General features: G+C 32.3%; 1 pseudogene; it reads right to left on the minus strand.

Annotated features, from left to right (window-relative positions):
* Positions 1–3,983: 3,983 nt before the first annotated feature.
* On the minus strand, positions 3,984–5,643 carry LOC101976047 (kelch-like protein 12 pseudogene; annotated as a pseudogene).
* Between the last annotated feature and the right edge of the window lie 16,026 nt (positions 5,644–21,669).

Genomic DNA, 21,669 nt, shown 5'->3' on the forward strand with positions numbered 1-21,669 from the left:
CTAATAATTAGGAAAGAGCTTCCAGGGTCTGAATACTAGACTTCACACATGTATTAAGTAAATGTTAATTGTTTAGCTGGTGAGAAACAAATGGCTTACTTTGACTAATATGCACAACTATATTATCTAAAGTTTTATTGGAAAGTATTCACTAGCAAATTATTTAACACAATATTTAAAATAAAAGAAAGTTTGTTGAATTTTGCTAATTCCACAATTTATGGATCATGTTAATTTGTGTGGCTAAACTTTTCCAAAGATATAATATACACTTTCTAAATGAGCTATATTATTATTGAAGATGAAAATAAATTAGTGATAAACAATTGTGGCTTCAAGTATTTTCAGTGTAATATAAAAATGAACTGTTTCACACAATTTTATCATATATGTTATTTAAATAGCTGGAAGGCCAAAGTATTACTGGATATTTTTTTCTGAAAATGACCAGTTATTACTTCCCTTCTTTTCTTATTTGTTTGGAACTCATAAATATGTGCCATGCAGACAAGATTATATTAGTGAATCTATTCACATTTTCATTCATTTATGCATTCATACAATGACTTAATAGATATGTTAGTGCCCTATCGTGCTTAATAATTTGCTTACAGTTATTGGTAGTATAGTGAAATATATAGACAGGTCCTAACTTGCTTTGGGCCTGAAGAGCATGGGAGATGCTACAAATAAAAAAACTAAGAATACAGGTGCATAATTATACACTGCAGAAATGCTATAAAGAAAGAGCACAGGGAGGTAAGAAAGTAGAGAGCAAGGGTATGTGTTCAAACCTGTGTAGATCAAAAAATGTTTCCATGAGTATATCTCTGAGCTGAGCTGCAAATGATGAGAGAGAATTATCTAAAGTAAAGCAAGGTGACAAATAGGGGTTTATGCCTAGGGCAATCCAAAAGCACTGGGGGGAAGAAAGAGTACTTGATCCCAGGAATACAGAGAATGTGTGGGGAAATGTGTGAAAGGAGACCGAGAGAAGGTAGGAGCCAGAACTCTGAGCACTTCAAATTACACACACATCCTTCTAGAAATTTTTTCAGTTATAGGGTATTTGCAAAGCTACCCTGATTAAAGGGAAGAGAAAGTTCAGAGAAAGATATAAGGAGACACCTAGAAAACATTCTGCCAGACTGAATATATGTCTAAGTTAATTCTCTAAGAACAACCTAAATGTGCTTTGAACACCTTTAGAACATATTAACACATAAAAGATCACATGTGATTATAAATTCTTGCAGCTAAAAATGTTTAAAAATTTAAGCTCATTGAATTAGATGAATTTTATCCCATTATCTTGACTTAGATACAAGAAGGTAAAGACTGATATTGGCTATTTTCCTATCCAATTTATATGAATTTAAAAAACACAATGTATTGATTTATTTTAAAATCTCTGCACTGTTTTCTTGGGGGTGGGGCATAACCTCAATATTTCATACAGAAATACTGTAGATATCTCAAAGAAGCATATGAATATCAAGGTTTTTAAACCATGGGAGAGGCAGAATTTTAATAGTTCAGTGAAGAAACAGTACTCCCAAGAGTAAATTTTTGCATTATAGAAAACAATATCCAATTGGTAATGCTTTTTATATCGTATTCATGTTAGTCTTTATATCTTAATCAATATCACTAAGCCTTTGAAATTTACTATTGAGATTCTGGCTTTTCTGTTTTTAAACTCAAGTCAATACAAATTCAATGGGCCTCTGCAGGTTGATGGTAGTTCTAAATGCTGCTCCCATCTAGACCACAGGCCTTTCCTTCTTAGTATAAACACCTTGAGTCTTTTTATTCCTTCAACAGAGTTAAACAAAGGAAGAGAACAAATTTTGATATAAATGACAGTTACTGAGCACTAATGTTCAGGGAGAGCTGTGGGTATAAACATTACATAGATATCCAACAGCTAAAAAGAATCTTGGTAAAGTGGACCCCAGCTGGGTTATTCTTCATGCCCATTTTCACTAATGCCCATTAGGACAGGCAACAAAGTCATTAGTGGATCTATCTAATGAAAGAAAAAAAACAGGTAAATCAAATTTTAAATGCCTGAGTTTATAAGGTGATCTACACAAAAAATATAGTAAAACATTATTTTTTAATAATATTTCTCTAATCCTTTTTTAGTAACAAATTTTCACTAGTATAACATATAGAATTTAATAAAATTCAACACCATAAAAAATCAAAGGGCCTTAAAGCAGGAAGGATTATTATCAACAACCTCCTTACACCCCTACCACACAATTTCTTAAATTAACAATTCTGTGTATCATAAATTAAATGTGACAATTTAGCCTGTGGTTGGATAATTTTTAAAAATTAATAATAATAATAGTAAAAAACAGTACTGTCTAATAATGAAATAAACCTGTGCATTGTGTTTTTAAAAGTTTATTTCATTATTAGACAACGCTGTTTTTTACTAAGTTCTCATTATTCATGGTTCAGCATCTGTACTTAATGACTTCCGAAAAATTTTAGCAATGCTCTTTAAGGCAAAGCATAAAACATGTTTATTTCCACATAACAAATCTTCAAAAATTTGGAACAAGAGGGTGTGGAACAGTGGTAATATCAGTGCATCCCCTCTCCGCCACCCCTGACAATTTATTTTTTCTTTAAAAAATGCAAAAGAAACTAACTCTGTGGGTCAATACAACTAAGGGAAAGAGGAAAAAATGAAATTCAGAGCAAAAGGAAACTGCATCCTCATTTAGGCTTTTGCATTCCTATACTGCCAGTACCCATTGAGAAAGAACTTCATGACACAGAAAATCTTTGAATAGTAGCTCAGAAATGATGAGAGCAGAGGTTTGGGAAGTATTAAAAAATTTTTTTGTCTTTATTTTGTCCTGGGTAAATAAAATTTACTGAACAGTCAGGTAAGGGAAAGTTACAACAGAAGACACCTAAATGTACCAAACACAGTAGTAAAACATACAAATAAGCAAACAAAACAGAATATATATATATATATATATATATATATATATATATATATATATATTCCCAGCAGAACTGTGACCTTAAAGCATGGGGTAGTCATCAGGTAGCTGAACTACTAGCCTGTTGTCATACCCATTCTAGCCCCCCAAAATAGTATGGAAGTGTAAGAGTATAGTAGTATTTGATTCAACAAAGAAAGATAGTCTTTCACCAATTCAAAACAAACATTGCCAAGGCTACATGAGCCCCAGCAGAAACAGGAAAGGTGATTGTAAAATCACAGATGTTCCTAGTTCATCCCCAGTTATACTGAACTCCTACATTTATGCTACCTCCTCCTATTTAGTAATTGTATATTCTGTTATTCTCTCAATCTTCAGTGCCAGGATATATAGCACCCTAATTCAAGAAGAGCTTATGGAAATAAGAAGAATCTTCAAATAATATATACCTGTCAGTCCTCTGGGTCATACTTCAGAGGTGAAGTAGGTTCACTCACATTACATGAAACCTAATTTATGCCACATATTCTAATCTCAGTAAACCTGTTACTTTGGCTCCCAAAATTTTTGATAGAGCTCTCTGTTTTGTTTTCCTTCCAAGTGGAATTGGGGTGTCCCTAGCTATCTGTAGATTAGAAAAGTTATTTGTCCCAGAAAAAAATAGTAGATTTTAACAAGTTTACTCAAATTGGAGTCCTTTTATCCACTCTAAAATGGACAACATATAGATGGTAAGCTGGAAAAGGTAAGAAGGTTGTCTCTAGACTAGAGGAAGAGGTGGTCTGGTATCTCAAATCTCTTTACTGTGTATTATTTTTCCTTGAGTATCTTGAGTTACCCACCCTTCTGTGGTACATTACCAACATAAGGGGGACTGTTTATTGAATAAGTACAATCATCATTGTACTCATAATCATCCTGTGCTTACAGTGCTCATAGACGTTCTGGAAAGGATCCTCGATTCTTCTGCAATATATTCCTTGGTCTGGTCAGATAGCATTCCAATGAAGGTTATTTATCTCAGAGAACATACACCCCAGCATTACGGCAATGGGTTTCCATTATGTCACTTCTTCCCAGCTATTTATGATAGGGTCATAGCATTCAGTGCTTCTCAGCAGGGGATCCCATCATATCCTGTGATTGCATTGATTCTGTGTGAAGCATGGTGGCCCCTATGTAGCATGTGAAATGATCATATTAGTAAGAGTTGTCCAGAAATCAGTGCAAATGTTGTATGCCTCAATGGACAAAAGGTAAGTTGTACCATCAAATTCCTCCACCTCATCAATAGGGTCATTCAGTAAACTACTCCTGAACCAAGAGACTTGATAGCCATTGGAGTAGTATCGGTGTCATGGTGTCATGTATGTGGATCATGTTTCTCAACTAAATTTAAAATATTCAAACCATCATATCCTCCACTGCCCATTACTAGACTCTGGGAGATTCTCTGCATATGTCCTAGTATTCTCCACTGGGAAATGATTTGGTTATATTGCAGCACCAATTATGGCTTCCATCAAAGCCTCCAAAGATCTATATCATACCCCTCAAGGCGGTAGCTCCAGCAAGACCTTGTCAGACATTCAGAGGAACCACAGAATACCCAACACCATACTCATCTGCTACAGAGTCTTGACAACCCATTGAGCTGAGATAGAAATGACTGTCATAGCCACCAATTACTTGTATCTGATCATATAAGGACACTGAGGGTCACATAACATCTCTTGCAAGGGATTCTTGGCAAAAAGCTCCACTCCTAAATCTTGGTGTCATATTTCTCTACTATATGAATGAGAGACTGCTAGCATCTAAAGACCCCAATCTCCAGAAGCACTTCACTGGCTCTTAGAAGAGACCTTGTCCTGAGTTCCTGTATCTGACAGTGAAGTTCAGGCCTCAGATAAAACTGCTTTGCTTCATAAACCAGATCTGACCAGATGAAAGGCTCAGCATCTATTACAACTATAATGTACCTGGGGGTCAGCAGGGGGATCTGCACATATTGTTGCAGGACAAGCAAGGATTTTTCTCATTCTTGTTTATCATACTACACCCAATTGATGATGACGTCAAAGACTCGCTTTTGAGAATCCACTTGAATTTTATCAAATTTGTGTAGCTTTTCCTCATATCCTTGACTTGGAAAAGTGAATTCTTCATTCTATACCACTTCAGAAAAAAAAAAAAAAACTTCTAGCTAAAAACCTCAGCTGTAGCATCAGGTCAATACAATTGTGAGTTTCAACAAAACCCCTGATATTCAGATGATTAGAAGCATCCAGTTTAATTTCTGAGATCTCACAGCAGGCCTGCATCACATCTTGCAGCTGAAGCAGACAGGCCACATGAAGCAGGTCTTGAACATTGTCCTCCATCACATGTACTCTTTCTGTGTATAAAAAATCCAACAGATTTCCATAGAAGAGGAGTTAAACCTTGGTATCAACATAGGGTGTTCCTTTCTCTGAAAGCTCACTTGTAAACATGGCCAGAAGTACCCATGACAGGCAGCCAGTACAGTCCCACTGGCAGGGAAGTCTTTCTACCCTACTCTCGTTGCAGCACAGAGGGTGTTGCTTTTCCAGGGGGAGTTCGTTGAGTTGAAAATGAATTTAGCGTAAATATTTATCATTATGTCTTGCAGCCATAATGCCTCCCCCATCAGATAATATGAAAAAAAAAAGTCCCTGGATTTCTACAACTCTGCTTCCAGACTCACACAGCTGCACTGGCCATCTCCTGCCCATAGGGATGGAATACAATGTGGAAACAGCAGGCCCCAGAGCACTGCTGCTTACCCTACCCAGAAGCTCTGGTACGCTTTGTCTTTTTATCTGATTTCTAATGTCAACATTCCAAACGCCTTTAAAATATTATTTCCATGAAATGAATAATTATAGAATTATACCTTTTTTATACCTCTTATTTCACTTCAGCTACTTTATGTGCACACTTCCTTATTTCTGTCCATTATATATAAAATTAAAGATAGATTGATTAATAATATCAGTATCTTTTCAGGCTAGGAAAACTTCATACAAACTTTACATTAAAAGTTTAGTTTGTCCCCATTATTAAATAAAATCTAATTATATTTTTCCTGAAGTAACAAAGTTCACAGAATCTGGATCTCCTATCTTGAGGAATTCTCGTCTTATTAGGTCAAAACTATCTTAATAATTGATTCATGTCTAATTGATAGAATTAAATGACATAAAAATGACATGAATTATTAAATCATTATACAATTTGATATGAGTTGGTTTTGGATTTTAAACTTTGTCTTTTACATACATGCATGATTATCCACTGATTTTAAGACTTTGATAATGTTCTTCTCCCTTAATTAAAATGAAGCAGTGACTATTGTATCTTTTCTTTTGATGCCCTTCTGAAGTATCCTGAACAAGAAATAAATGTTGATAAATACTGAAGAAAGTGTTCTGAAAAATAAAAACTTAATATTCAGAGAAGAAAAATAGAATTGGTTAGATAAGTGAAGGCACCTTCATTCAAAAATGCAAAAAAAATTACAAAGTAAACTAAAGCAATTATCATTCAGTTCCTGTGAGAAGTGTTTTCTTTGCTATTTAAAATATATGCATTTATAGGCTGGGGATACAGCTCAGTTGGTAGAGTGCTTGCCTTGTATGCACAAGGACCTGGCCCAGCACCATACACACACACAGACAAAAAAAAATCCATTCAAATGTGTTATGGAGACACATAAAATGGATTAAATATTTGATGATGTTATGGAATTATTATCATTTTTTTTGTTTTAAATTGTGCTCATTTCTTAAAGGAACTTCATTTCTTAAGATTTATATTGACATATTTACTTGGGCATTAAATTTTATAAGATCTGAGATTTACTTCAAAGTAATCCATGGGAGAATAGATAGTTGATATGAATAGAAATGGAGATTTTAAAAAGTTCTCCATGAAATGAAAATGAGACCTTTGGTTGTATTTTACTTTTGCACATGCTTTAAATTGGCAGAAAAGCAGAGAATCCAATGATATTGAGTTAGAAAAGATGGTTGGAAAAAAATCTAAGATATTTTGTAGATGAACTCTTAAAGTTTATGTAAATGAATCCTCCATAATTTACTACTTTTAATATTCTAAGAGGAAGAAATAAAATATATGTTAAAAAATAGGAGCTGAAGAAAACCTCAAATGTTCAAAACAGGCCACTCAATAAAAGTAGAATAAATGCAAAAAAAAGTTCAGTGATATAATTTATACAATAATTTTAAATCACAGACTTAAAAAAAACTTTCAATAATAATGAAATGGATTATTAGCTATGTATTTCATATATGCACACGCTCCTGTTTTATCAACCACACTGGATGCTAAAGGCTGGGTAATAAGAACCTAAAATAGGTGTATTTTAGAAATAGAGCATCATTAGCAGAGAAAGATGGAAGACAGCCATACATCTTCTGTCCAATAATAGTAAAAGAGAAAAGAAAAAGAAAAAACTGAGTTGTATGGCAAGGTTTGCAGGCAAGGCAGATTCTAGGGAAAGAGAAAATAAAAATACAACTCAAAATAAGGGGACCTAGTGCTGCTGAGATTTGCTATCACTGAGGCTCACAGTTAATTGAGCCTTCTATTTAATTATTTTCTCTTTCCATTTATTGTTGCCCTAACATACCACACACATGCCTAAGAGCTTTTTCACTTGCTTTCCTCATGCCTAGATGACTATTGCCCTGGAAACGGCAGGACTCCCTTCCACCCTCCCACTCTATTCAGGCTTCCTCTCAAATGTCACCTTAGCAGACAGACTTTCTCTAACCATATTATCTAAAATAATTGTTGCAGCCTCCTCAGCATTCTCTAGTTCACTCACTGCTTGCTTCATTTTGCTACATAATAATTAAAACTTTATGACATTATTTACCTATTTATTTGCTTATTTGTCTTTTCCCTCTAGGATGTAAGCTCCACCAAAGCATCTAGAAGAGTTTTTAACAAATGTATGAAACAGGAAACATTATTAATTATTTAATGTCTTGCAAAGGAAAGAGCAGAGACCCCCCACTGTTGCTTTTTGGGGAAATGATGGTTACCTACTAATGCAAAAAAGCAGAAAATAATAGAGAAATAATGTTATTTATATCTTTTTTAAATGCTAAGGGAATTATATGGACAAAAATGACATATGGAATTCAGTAACAAATGTTTTTTACTGGATTTAACATTGTATTTCTAAATGTATTACTTACAAACTAAATTAACAAATAAATTCAATCCTGCTTGTATTTCATCAAAGAAAATCTGATTTTCAAAGAGCCTATGTCTTGTATTTAACATATTCTGAAATGATAACTTAGCAATTATACTGCAAATTACAAATAATACCAAAATTATATATTCTTTACATATTCTCATCTTAAATAAATATAATAATTCAATGAAGCAGGATCTTCAGTGACAACCTCAGGCACTGAGTTAAATATTTATCATGTGAAGGATTTTCTATGTGCAAATAACTCCTTTCTCCCTAGGCTTCTCTTTTTCATATGTATTCCTCATTACTTAATGATGAATTCTTATTGGTTTAACATAATATATTTGAAATCATTTCCATTACCAAAATGGTTTCCATTTGTTTCCTCCTGACAGACTACAGGGATATTACTTCAGTGGTATACTCAGACCTTCCCTAAGGACGGGGCAGGAACCACGGTACCAGGCTTCACCATCTGGCCACTGCCTTTACAATGTGACCTTTATACTTAGTCCAAGCAGCATAAATACAAGTGATTCAACAATAAATATTGTTAATATTTTAAATAGGTAATGACACTCTGAATACTCTTTACAATCACACTAAAGATTCACTCTAATGACTATGAATAATGAACAAAGATTGTGAAAAGAGAAATCTTGTCACATCAGTATTAATCACTGTAATCTAAAATTGTGATGAAAGTACATATTGTTGAAGCACATGACTAGTCTTTAAAGTCAACTTCAAAAAGTTATAATTTATGAGCATCGATGCATTAGTCTAATATTTAACCTGTAGTAATTCACCAGATACTATCTATTGTATCTGGTAAATTCTGTTTCATAATTTACTTATTAATAGCAGGAAATTTATCATGAAATGTTTAATTCAGAGACAAGATGTAGAGATACACAGATTCATATTTTCTGTGTACTTTCTATATGTTGGATATAAAAATGTTAGATATATTTATTTTTCTCCCAAAACTTTGTGAAGTATTATGACTTCTGTTTTAAAGGTTAGGAAAAGAAGTATCTGAGAGGCTTTACTAATTATTTCAAATTTATGGAACCTATTAAGTGCTAGACCTGGAATTAAATTCCATGATTTTAAGACTTTGATAATGTTCCTCTCCCTTAGTTAAGATGAAGCAGTGAGTGACCATTGTATCTTTTCATTTGATGCCCTTCCCTATGCCCCTCATTATTTCAGTTTCTTCTTTCTTGGTTTATTTCCAGTTTATCATCTTTTCTGGATACTGTTCTGAAGGGATACAAAAATGTATAATGTATAGCTCAGTTTTGCAAAACTGCATAAGTCCTTTTGTTATTTTAATTATAATCATTTTTAAAAATGCCATTTTTTACTTGTGGATGAGAGTTTCAATTTTTTTATTGCTTAGCCATACACATTTCCTGTATTAATCATTTCTTCTCTGAGCGAATTCTAATGCAGATTACAGTATAAGAAAGAGATGTACTAATAAATGCTATTGTTATGTATGTTACTTTTGTTAATTTTAACAACTCAATGGAATTAGTAATCATGTATTATGTAAAAGTGTGTAACTCTCTAAAGTTAAATTAGGGCTGAGGGCAGTGGCAGATTCCTGTAGTCCCAGTGGCTCAGGAGGCTGAGGCAGGAGGATCCAGAGTTCAAAACCCGCCTCAGCAAAAGCAAGGCACTAAACAACTCAGTGAGACCTTGTGTCTAAATAAAATACAAAATAAGGCTGGGGTTGTACTCAGTGGTTGGGTGCCTCTGAATCCAATCCTTAGCACTGCCCCCTGACCAAAAAAAAAAAAAAAAAAAAAAATCATAGGATAAATGGACTACAAATCTTTAGTGTTTGAAAAAATTATAAAATTTACCTTAAGGAAGTTTAAATTGCAAGTTAAATGTAGACTACTAGAGGAGCAGAAGAAAATAAAATTGAGTTAATTTTCCTAAGAATGAAAATCAGCTGGTGGAAAAGTAAAATTTTAGAAATTCAGGTAATATTTATGGGATACCTTTCAACCTTTCACTTGGCTACTTATATTGGCAATGTAGGTTTGGATTCTACAGTTCTTTCTTGGGATATGGCAGTGTTTATTATGAACATCTTAATTACAGCGTGTACAAGAAGGGATTGGTGAGATATGGTACTTTCAGAAGATCTAGATTTTAATTCAGAAAAAGCTAGCAATTAATATACAATTTGCATAGGTTATGCCTTTTCTAATATTTAGGTTAATAGTTAGAGAACCATACATCCTCTTTTGCCTTTCCAAAGTTATTTCCACAAACCTTTATGATTCATTCACCATGCCCAGCTCTTTCCTGAGAGGTATCTTCATATAGTATTTCTTTTCATTCTTGCTGCTCCTTTGGTGTGCTTCTTCTCATCTCTGAGGCCTCAGTTTTACCATCATCTCTAGATTCCTGTTTTCTTTTAAGAATCAGAAGAATGTATAAAGTGTGATAAAACAGAATGAAAAATACCAATTCCTGGACTTCAATTTATATCTACTTATGAAATAAATACCATTTTGTATTCTAAAATTCCTACAATAAATGAACCCTGTGTACGAAAGCAAGTGTCAGTGTCCTCTAGCTTCTTATTTCTGACTCTCGTTACCAACGACCCTTGGAATGCTATTATATCTTTATGTTGGAGTATAAAATATTTCTGAATGACCCATTTATTTGACTCTTATGTTTCTTCTATCTAGTACAGGTCATCTTTCTTAAAATCTTAAATTGTACATGATTTTCCTCCTTAAAACAAAAATTTCTCAATGAAGATATAATTAATACCCATTGTCTACAATATTATTCTAAGCCATATAGCATACAGTGCACTCTCCTCCCACACACTCAACATAGGGCTTCATGCTCTTCCAATATTTGAAAATCCTTAAGAGTTTTCAGTAGCCACTTCTTCTCTGATTGGCTCTTTTCCAACTCTTATTTTGACTCTCCCTCTGTTTTCTGGATTACAGATCTTTCTTCTCTATGCCTTCTCTAGCTCTTCCGTTATTTATTAGCTATCTCTTCTGTCCTTTAGATCTCATGGCAACTTTTTAAAGAGAACTTCTCTAAAGATCCTATTTAAAGCATTGAACTGCATATGCAAGGTTATTTACCCTCTCGCAAAGTTGGTAATATCATAACAGTGAACAAAATGCATACTGTTTTTGTTTGTTATTTATGGCTTTTCTCCCAAAATAATGTGTAAAATCTGAGTGGACATTGGGTAGCTCTCTTCAAGGTGCACTGTTACATTATGGGTGTTCCATATGTACATTTTCCTTGATTGAATAGATTACAACAACTTTTGGACAAATATTTAATCACTTCTACCTAATAGTCTAAATTATTAGTATTATAAATTTAACTATACCAGACTGGACAGTTTTGATCTAACTAAATGGCAGGTTAAATAAATCAGTAATTGTATTGAAGGTCATTGGTCCATCTCTCCATATTAATCAATTTATTATTTTATTATTTTTGTATTATAAGTCTTAAGGATTTTGTGATATTTCTTAATATCCTGATCATCCACGTCTTAAAATTTCTATTTCAGAATACCCTATTGAAAGGGCCTATATTATATGTCATACATGTCAGGAACATCCTAAAAGCTGTCATAACCTCCATAGCTATAATAACAGCAAGAAAAAAAAAGTGACTCTGGCATTTAGAATGTAAGTTGATGATTTCACTTAAAGTATTGAAACTATTTTAATGCTATTTTTGTTATTTGCTACATATGTCAATCTACTCACTGTTAAAAAAGAAATGTCAAAATATTTACACTTTAATGTTATAGACTTTATCATTCCCTCTGATTTGATTACTTTCAAATTCCATGTATATTCATGTATGTGCATACATGCATGCATGAAATGCATTTGAATAACAAAAATAGTTTGCACTGTAATGACTGTTTAACTCTGTGGTTTTATTAGAGAACATGGTACATATCAAAGGAAGATGTAATTGAGTTTGTGAAACATATTTTACATGAAGAAATTAGGCAACTTTATGAGTTATTATGTATCATGTGAAATTAAAATTTTTCAACTCTCCATAACCTGTAAAATTTTATCCTATTAACCAAATAAGTAGGCTCATGCAGGGTTGATAAAGTTCCAGATAAATGTGTGATTGCTGCATAAGCCTCTCTGAGATTCATTTTTGCATAGCTGGAGAATAAACATCAAAAATAATTATGAAAAATGTTGCAAAAGCTGTATGTACCTTATAAAACTTAGATAAGTTTTTATTTTTGCATTAGTTACAAGTTAAAAATCTTTCTTTTGTGTGTTTGTATCTTTTACCACCTTCTATCCTTATTTCCTTCAATGCACAAAATACATAGCTAATTCATTTTATTTTATCATAGATGTAATATCTTTTTTTAATTCATTTTTATGTGGTGCTGAGGATTGAACCCAGGACTTCACATGCACAAAGCAAGCGCTCTGCCAATGAGCCACAATCCCAGCCTCAGTGTTGATTCTTAATGCTAATTCATTGATTTATTGAAGTATCCCAGTGGTTTCAATTAGTTCTGCTTGGCTAGACATTTTTTTTTTTTTGTCACAAATCATGGTGCAATGCTCATATAGAAGTATATGGATTTATAACAATAAATCAAAAATGAATAGATCTGGTTTTCTTGTTCTGTTGGATGTGTCAATCTTCGTTTCCCCACTCAGAGTAAGTCCATCTTATGATAGACTAAAATTATTCCAGTTGTCTACCATATTCATACCAACAATAGTAAGTGGAAGAAAGATGACTTATTGAAAACTTCTGTATTTAAAGCAAATTAATTTGGAAACAAAATTTCTGTGCCATGCAACACTCATTCAAAACCAGTAGTTTGACTACTACACATTTTTTTCATTTGATTAAATTTTTTCTATAGTGAAAACATAATGATGACTTTATAATGGATTACATCTGTTGGCTAATATCCATAAATTGCATATACCCAATTCAATAAAAATTAATAGGCAAGTTCAATAACTGACAAAATACCCTGTGTCCCTAGTAAAATTTATGCTATAAGGAATTTCCTCAGTGTATCTTCGTTTCTCTCATAGTACCAGCCCAAATTTTGGTGACCTCTAAAATACTTCATTTATTCACTACTTTCTCATTGTTTCCCCAACTTATGAGAGTAAATTTAACCTGTTTTTATGAGATTCAAAGGAATTAAGAATTTTGTCCCAAGCCATACAGCCAGCAAGTGGGGGAGGATCGGGTCATGGTTTGATTGCAAAGTCTGTGACGTTTTCACATTACAATGTTGCTCTTTAGTCAATAGGTCACTAGGGACAATCAATATATGATACTTTGCAAATGTTATAAACATTCTTAGGCAAATCATTGTTGCAAATGTTTTGTAATATTGCAACATTTCTAGCTACTATTCTCTTAATAATTATATGTTTGCTCCCATGTCATATTGCACAAAATTGTGTTATACTATTGATGTTATCATTATAAAATTGTTAGTATAGTATTAAACATTTTACTATTTAATGCTTTAGAATGATTTGCTTACAAATGTATCTACTTACTAGACTTTTTGCATTCATATTTGTGTCTTTATTATCTTCTGCTGTGCTTGGCATTTAGAGTGTTCAGAAGTATTTATCAAATGCATGAAATACATGATGACAAATTTGATATTTTCATTTTAATTAATTTATCTTTTTCATTCAATTTCCAAATTATGGACTCTTCAGAAATCATTCCTCAAAGAGATATGATGCAAAATTCAACATATGTCAGCACTTTAATGTAAAACTTAACCATATACATAATAGAATAGACATAGTAACATCAAGTCCTACATGGTAAGAGGGATTCAAAAATGAGGTAAAGCAGATTAATTTTTTTAGTAATAACCCATGCATTATCCTTCCAATATATCTAAAATTTTCTAGATTAAATTCATCCTCAGATCATAGTAGTGTTTCAAAGAGCATTATAAACAGAAAAAGCTCTATTGGATAATAGGAACCGGGATACAGATCAGAGATCAAGTTCGTGGTTAGACTCTAGGAGACTCTGGGTTCAATCCCTAAAACCAAATATGTGTATGCATTATATTTTTACTTACTGGGAGAACATTTTATAAAATAAAATTCTTTACAAATACAAGCGGTATTGTCTGTATTCAAACTAGAATGTACATTCAGGCTGTGACTACTTGCAACTTAGCTAACACTTTCAGTAATCCATGAAGTGTGAAGAAGAGCTTTGAATATCCTCCTTCCTAGATTTGAAAATCTATGGAGAAAAGTATCACACTTTTCAGTTATTATTGTATCTACATTATGTTTAGAACTTGTATACACACACATACACATACACACACACACACACACACGTCAAAAAACATATTCATCCCGTATTATGCTTACCTTTGTATATATGTGTGTGATAAGAGCACGTATAATCTCATAGCAAATTTCAAGTGTATAATACAATATTTTATCTATCATCTTATGCTATATATTAAATGTTGGGTTTATTCGTTCTACTTAACTGCAACTTTGTAACCTCTGTGATAACTCAATATAAAATGTAGATTATTTTATGATGAAGGAATATATCATTAACATCTGAGTATGACTTAGATAAAGTGAGCATCCAGGGTCAGTGAAGGACAGAAAGAAAATTTTTGAGTAGCAAAACATGAACAAGATTGTCTAAAACATGGAAACTATCCAGACCATCAATTCTGAGAAAAATCTATTTCCTAAGAATGCTAGACCTTACTACGTGTTATGATCTAAATTTCCATCATCTCTTTGTTTCCATAGTATTCTAATTTCCCTTCTCCTTACTTTATTTCTCCTGTATATTCTTAGCATGGTGTCAGAGTGGTATTGGAAAGTATAAGTCAGTTGCCATCACTCTGATGATCCTTATTCTCCAATGACTCCCCTTCTCATTCATTATAATAACTAACATCCCAGCACTTGCCTGAAAGATCCTATAAGAGATCTGGTAACTCTTAGTACCCTGAGCTCACATATTTCTCCTTTCCTGACTCTACTCTAGTAGGTTTGATCCTTTAAATACGTCAGAATTTATTTATGTCCCAAAGTGCTTGATTTCCTAATCTCTCTGCCTGGGGCATAGTCCCATATACATGACTACCTTGTGCTTTCAATTCCTTTTTCAGATATGGAAATGCCACTTTATCAATAGATTTAGACCATTCAGATTACTTAAAGCTCGACCTTCTTCCTTCAAGACTCCCTGTTTTCTCCACAATTTATGTATTTACATCTTTATCATCTGATATACATGTTGATGTTTAATTTTCACATCTTACCTCACCTCAAGAAAATAATAAGGTCAATGAGGATACAGATTTGGGTCTTACCTTTTTTTTTTCTGTCACTTTCCTATCACCTTGAACATGTTCTAGAATAAAGCAAGTGCTCAATAAAAAATGTTTGAATATGAAAGGATGGAGGACAGATGGATGGATGGCATTTTTAATGTAACCACAGTTTGTGAATTTAAGTGGAAAGACTTTTAAAATAAAATTTAACAATTTCAATAAGAAGTCTTCCTAAATATATTACATATTGCATTGCCTCTTTCTGAAAATGTGTATGCATAATGTATGCTGATTTTTTTCTTGAGTGTTTTTGAGTCCTTTAGGAATACAAATGACAGTACTGAAATATTCCAGAAACCACAGAGGTTTATAATTCTCTTCCTTCTTATACTAAGTAACCACAAAGTTTTATAACACTTTTTGTTTAAAAGTTCACACACATTGTTAGGGTTTAGCTGTGATATTTCCCCCAAAATCTCATATATGAGACAATGGTGATAAAGTTAAGGGGCGAAATAATTGGGTTATAAGAGTACTAACCTAATCAGAACATTAATTCTTTGATAGGAATTAACTGGGTGGTAATTATAGAAAGGTAGGGTGTGAAAAAAGAGTGTCATCAGGGCACACCTTTGGGTTTTATATTTTGTCTATAGAATGAGGAGCTAGTGCTTTCTCTCTCTCACTCTCTCTCTCTTTCTATGCTTCCTGGTGCCATGTTTCCCTCTGCTTCTCTCCTCCATGGCTTTTCACCATGATGTTCTTTCTACCTCACTTCAGGCCCCAGGAATGCAATCAGCCCTAGGATTGAGACCTCTGAAACTGTGAGCTCCCAAATGAACTTTTCCTCCTAAAATTTTTCTTCTCAGTTCTTTTGTTCACAGCAGTGAAAAAGCTGACTAAAACACACACACACATTTTGGATTCCTCAATTCTTATTCCCCAGCACCGAGTATTGGAAGGTAGGGTTCTTGGGAAGGGGGTTACATGATGAGGGCTCTCCTCTCATGAATGAATTAATTCCACTGTAAATTGAGTTTGCAAGAGTGGGTTCTCCTTCTTCTGCTCTTCTGCCATGTGGGGTCACAGCAACAAGCTTCTCACCAAACCGAATTCCAGAATCTTGTTTCTAGCTCCAAAAACATGAAATAATGAACTTCTGTGTTTTTATGAATTAGTTAGTCTGTAGTGTTTTATTAAAGCAGCACAAAATGAATAAAATGAAATATCCATACAAACTAACAAGAAAGCTAAAATTTAAGAATACAGAAAATTTCTCTTTGAGCAAATCAAGTTCACACAACTCATGGAGTTATAGAGAATCTCTAGCCACAATGTCTTTATCATTTTTAAAATCTTCTGGACATAAATTTAAGAATAGGAGAAGAACTATACTTAAAGTAGGAGTGCCTTAAATACTACCTAAGAAGACTCTTTATTAGGATTGAGTGAAATAATTGCCTGGAACTTAGTAGAATGGCACTAAGTGGTAATCATCCATTTCCTGGATGATTTTGTAAGAAGAACACAATAATAACCTATAAAATTTTCTGTTTCTAACTGTTAGAGAAAATATTCAGTATTTTATCTGAAACTCCATTCAATGTGAAGAGACACTATACAAATTCATCATTTGTTCTGCCACAAACATCTTCAGCTACAATTTTGTCCTAGACATATACACTGAAACTTAAGTAGACCACAATTTCAGGAAGCATATATACAGTGGCCAGCATATATCTTTCTTGTATTTTTCAGACTTTATTATGTTTCTTTGTGCAGTACATGTCATATTTCCCTTACTCTATTAAAACTGAGAATTTTGGTGTTTTGTTATGGCTAATAGCTAGTGCAGCAGTGAAAAGGAGAGGTCACAGTAGTCTCAGGGGACAGGCCCCAAGGCAAGTGGTCATTTGGTCAGCTTCCCACAGGATTCTTCTTTAGGGCTGGAAACCAAAGGCATCTTGACTGGAAATATTAAACATCTTGAGTTCTGAATTTCAAAGGAGATATTGAAAACCAATTTATTCATAGTAGCAATGTTCAGAAGGAATTTCATTTTTCAGAATAATCTCCTTGATACCATGTGAATACAGAATTTACTTGAATAAGACTCACTAGATTATTTCAAAAACCAAAATATATAGAAAATGTTGTATTAGGTTTTATTGTCATATATTACTTGCATGTAAACTTTTGGGAGATAGATATAAACTTGAAAAGTTCGTTTGCAATTTTAGAATTGACTTAAGGAAAAGCTATTGTATTAAGTTAATTATATTATTAAGTTAATAATTTTTTGCCCTAGATTTCAAAAGAATCTGATAATAATGTGGATGAACAAAAATATAACGATTTAATAGACATGTATTAAGATGGAAAGAGCAGTATAGTAATCTGACATGAATAATTTTAAAATTTTATTTTTTTCTAGAGCCTGTGTCCCAAAAGAGACAGGAGAAAGTAAAATATCACCTAGAAAGTTCATTCAGTGTTATCTTAAAAGTAGAGGGGCATTTTCCAGTACCAATGGGAAAAAAATGGAACATTGAAACTGATATTTTACACTTTTATTACTTTATTCATGTTTACATAGATAATTAAATGTTCTTTCTTATAACTTCTAAATCTTTATTGTACCAACTCTAATCTTACTGTATTATTTCAACCATAATGATTAAGAATTCAGGGGACACACATTACCTCACAATGCTACAGACAAATTTAAGCACATCATGCAAAATAATTAAGTTATTTTATTTATACTAGGGAATTATTAACCTTTTGTAAATGTTTTAAACAGCATTAAAAGTATTAAATAAGCAGTGTTTTTTAAAATGATTTCAGTGTTGTACAAAATAAGAAATAGTACACCCAAATGTTTTAACCTCAGTAAAATTTTTAAAATATTGAAAAATAATTGTATATATTAAATTTCATCATATCTGTATTAAATATTTTTGTATCTATATATCTATATTTATATATTAGCTTATGTCTCAAAATATATTCATAGAAGATATAACATATAATATTTTCTTTAATCATGCTTCTATGAAGAGTATGTTTAACCAGCCAGGATGCAGTATAAATTCAAAATAATGAAGTTACACAAAATATTGAAAGTTCTGCATTCCGGGCATGGTGCGTACACCTGTAATCCCAGCAGCTTGGGAGGCTGAGACAGGAGGATCCCAAGTTCAAAGCAACCTCAGTAATGGTGAGGCCCTAAGCAACTCAGGGAGACCCTGTCTCTAAAATACAAAATAAGGCTAGGGTTGTGGTTCAGAGGCCAAGTGCTCCTGGGTTCAACCCCTGGTACTCCCCCTCCCCCCAAAAAAGATTCTGCACAAATTTTGCACATAAAATAGATGAATATAAAACCTGCGTCAACATTTATATAAATACATACTTTAAAAAACATTTTGAATACATATATTCTTACAATTGACTCAAATATTTCCGTGAGAATTTCTGGAGTATGCACATATATTCTAGATCTAATCAATAGGTGAAGTAACAAAGAGGTAGAGTGGATTAAATGGCCCCTGAGGACCAATTAACATCTATAAATATTTTTTAAACAGTCACTTCATTGCTACCTAACTACAAACTCTACCTACATCATCATGAATATTAATAGACACTAAGCAGGTTATGTTTATTTTTGGCAAGAAATAGGAACCCTTCATATTACTCATAGGATAATGCTATATGGCATTATGTTTCAATCATTTTTAGTAAGAAAATATGTTTACAAAACTTCCTCATTGAATTCACACACCATAATGCTGTACACTTATTTTAAGTAGTTTTCACTAATTCTAAATAATTTTTTTCTATGTATGTAGATATACTTCATTAAAATTAATCAGACAAGCAAAACATTGGAGCCATCATAAGCCATGAACTTTCAAACTGGAGCTTAATTATCCACCCAACTGCTTTTGTTGAATATTCTTACTTAGAAACAAATTTCTAGACATTTTATAGAGCTGTCAAAAGAATTCGAGAGAATCAGAATCATTTTTCTTAGATAAATATATATTGAATTGAGCTTGTTCTGAAAATGATTACTAACATAAATTTTTAGACAGGAAAATGCTTAAATCTAAATCCAATTTTGTTTGCTACTTAACTATTTGAGTTTTAGGAATTTTTAGGTGGTATACTTAACACCCTCATTGAATTTAATAATTACAAAAAAGCATATTTAAATATTATAGTCAGTATTTCAGTATTTTGCATATTTTCTGTATCCTAATTAATCTTTTTTGACTTACATTGTTTCAGGGAACTGTGGCAACCATAAGGGTAATCATTTGAAAGACCCTGATTGACTAAACTGACAGTTCAATTTAAATCAACAATAGTGTTAGAATAATGGAGTTGGTTTTGTCTTTAAACAAAGTGTAATATTATTTTGCAGATTACTAAAAGTAATCTTTATTATGTCAGTGTCTTTTTCTCTATAAGTTTGTCTATCTTAAATCTTGATTTAATTAACTCACAAATCAATTATAAATCATGAATAGTTAAACAATTCTTTTGTGAGCTCTTCCAGCAGGCTGCAATGAGACTATTTCTTTAATATCTGCTACTATTAAGCACTGGATCTGGTATATGTTAAGTGCTCATTTAAATGTTTTAATTTTGAAAACTGGATAAAATTAATAATTGCAATATTTCACAAAGTCTATTTTTAAAGGATTTTATCTAATGTCAAGTTAAGTCATGAAATTGAAATAAATCCTTTCTTTCCTTCCTTCCTCTTCTCTCTCTCTTCTCTCTTTCCCTATCAGAAAAAGTTAATAAAACAAGAAATTAAGTGTATAAAAGTCCTACTTTCAAGGGACGAATAATCTCTATTGTGCATTTTAAATATTGCTTTATGCCACAACAGCTGGACTGCAATTCTTTCTCTTTCTTCTTTCATACCTATTTTATCTTTGCCATCAGCAGTTTAGTAACAGAAAGGAAGATATAGTTTCACTTATTAGTGTATTTACGACAATGAGGATTGCGATTCTTTTCTACATATGAATTCTTGGAAATTTCTCATCTTTTTCTTTAATGAGAAAATAATATAATCATATTTGTCAAATATTTGTTGAGCAAAATTTCATGCATATTTTGTCTCTTAAATCCTAATTATTTCCATTTAATAATTTAGATGAGTTATTTAAAATCTATTATATACAGATTGATAAATATATAAAGGTATCTATATTTAAATAGTAAGTTGCAACAATGTTTAAACATATTGAATAGGACTACAAGTTTTTAAAACCGGCTTTACTAATCTGCTAAATATGAGAATATTCTCATTTTAAGTTTCTTTATAACTAAGTTCAATCTTATGTCTTCAGAAGGTCTTTTATCTCCTTAAGTTTATATAAACTGCTAATCTTTAAGCAGACAAATTTTAAGTTGTGAAAGAGTAATATTAGTATTTCAGAGGAAAAAGGAAACACCAAATTCAACCTCAGAATAAAAGTGCATGGATTTTATACTACAATATTTAAATGATATAGATATTAGTTAATAAAAATATATTTGTTCAGGAAATTATTACAAGTAACTTTGTCAATACTTTAAAAAAAATCAAGTTAGAAAATCCATGAAGCACCAATTTCTATAGAAATCATTTAATTATATCAACTTCAAATTTCCGCATTATCTTTGATGGAAAGTTTTTTCTGTTCTCTTTATGATGTGTAATTTCATATACTTACTTCCTTTCCTAAGGGAAATACTTACTTGTTTTCATTCTTGGATAAAAATGATCTGTCACCATTGTTTGCTTTAAAGGTTTTTTTTTTTTTTTCCAACACTGAATACTGAAAGAAAAATCAAGGCACAGGGGATTGCAGTCCAGCTGCTGTGGCATAAATCAATATTTAAAATGCACAATAGAGATTTTTCGTCCCTTGAAAGTAGGACTTTTATACACTTAATTTCTTGTTTTATTAACTTTATCTGAGAAGGACTTCACATTCAGCTTGGGTTTCTGTTTAAGTTTACTGGTCGACAATGGGGTAACAGAACAGTCATGTAAACCACAGTTTAATGTTTGGTTC

The sequence above is a fragment of the Ictidomys tridecemlineatus genome, chromosome 6 (assembly GCF_052094955.1).
Source record: "Ictidomys tridecemlineatus isolate mIctTri1 chromosome 6, mIctTri1.hap1, whole genome shotgun sequence".
NCBI classification, from domain to species: Eukaryota; Metazoa; Chordata; class Mammalia; order Rodentia; family Sciuridae; genus Ictidomys; species Ictidomys tridecemlineatus.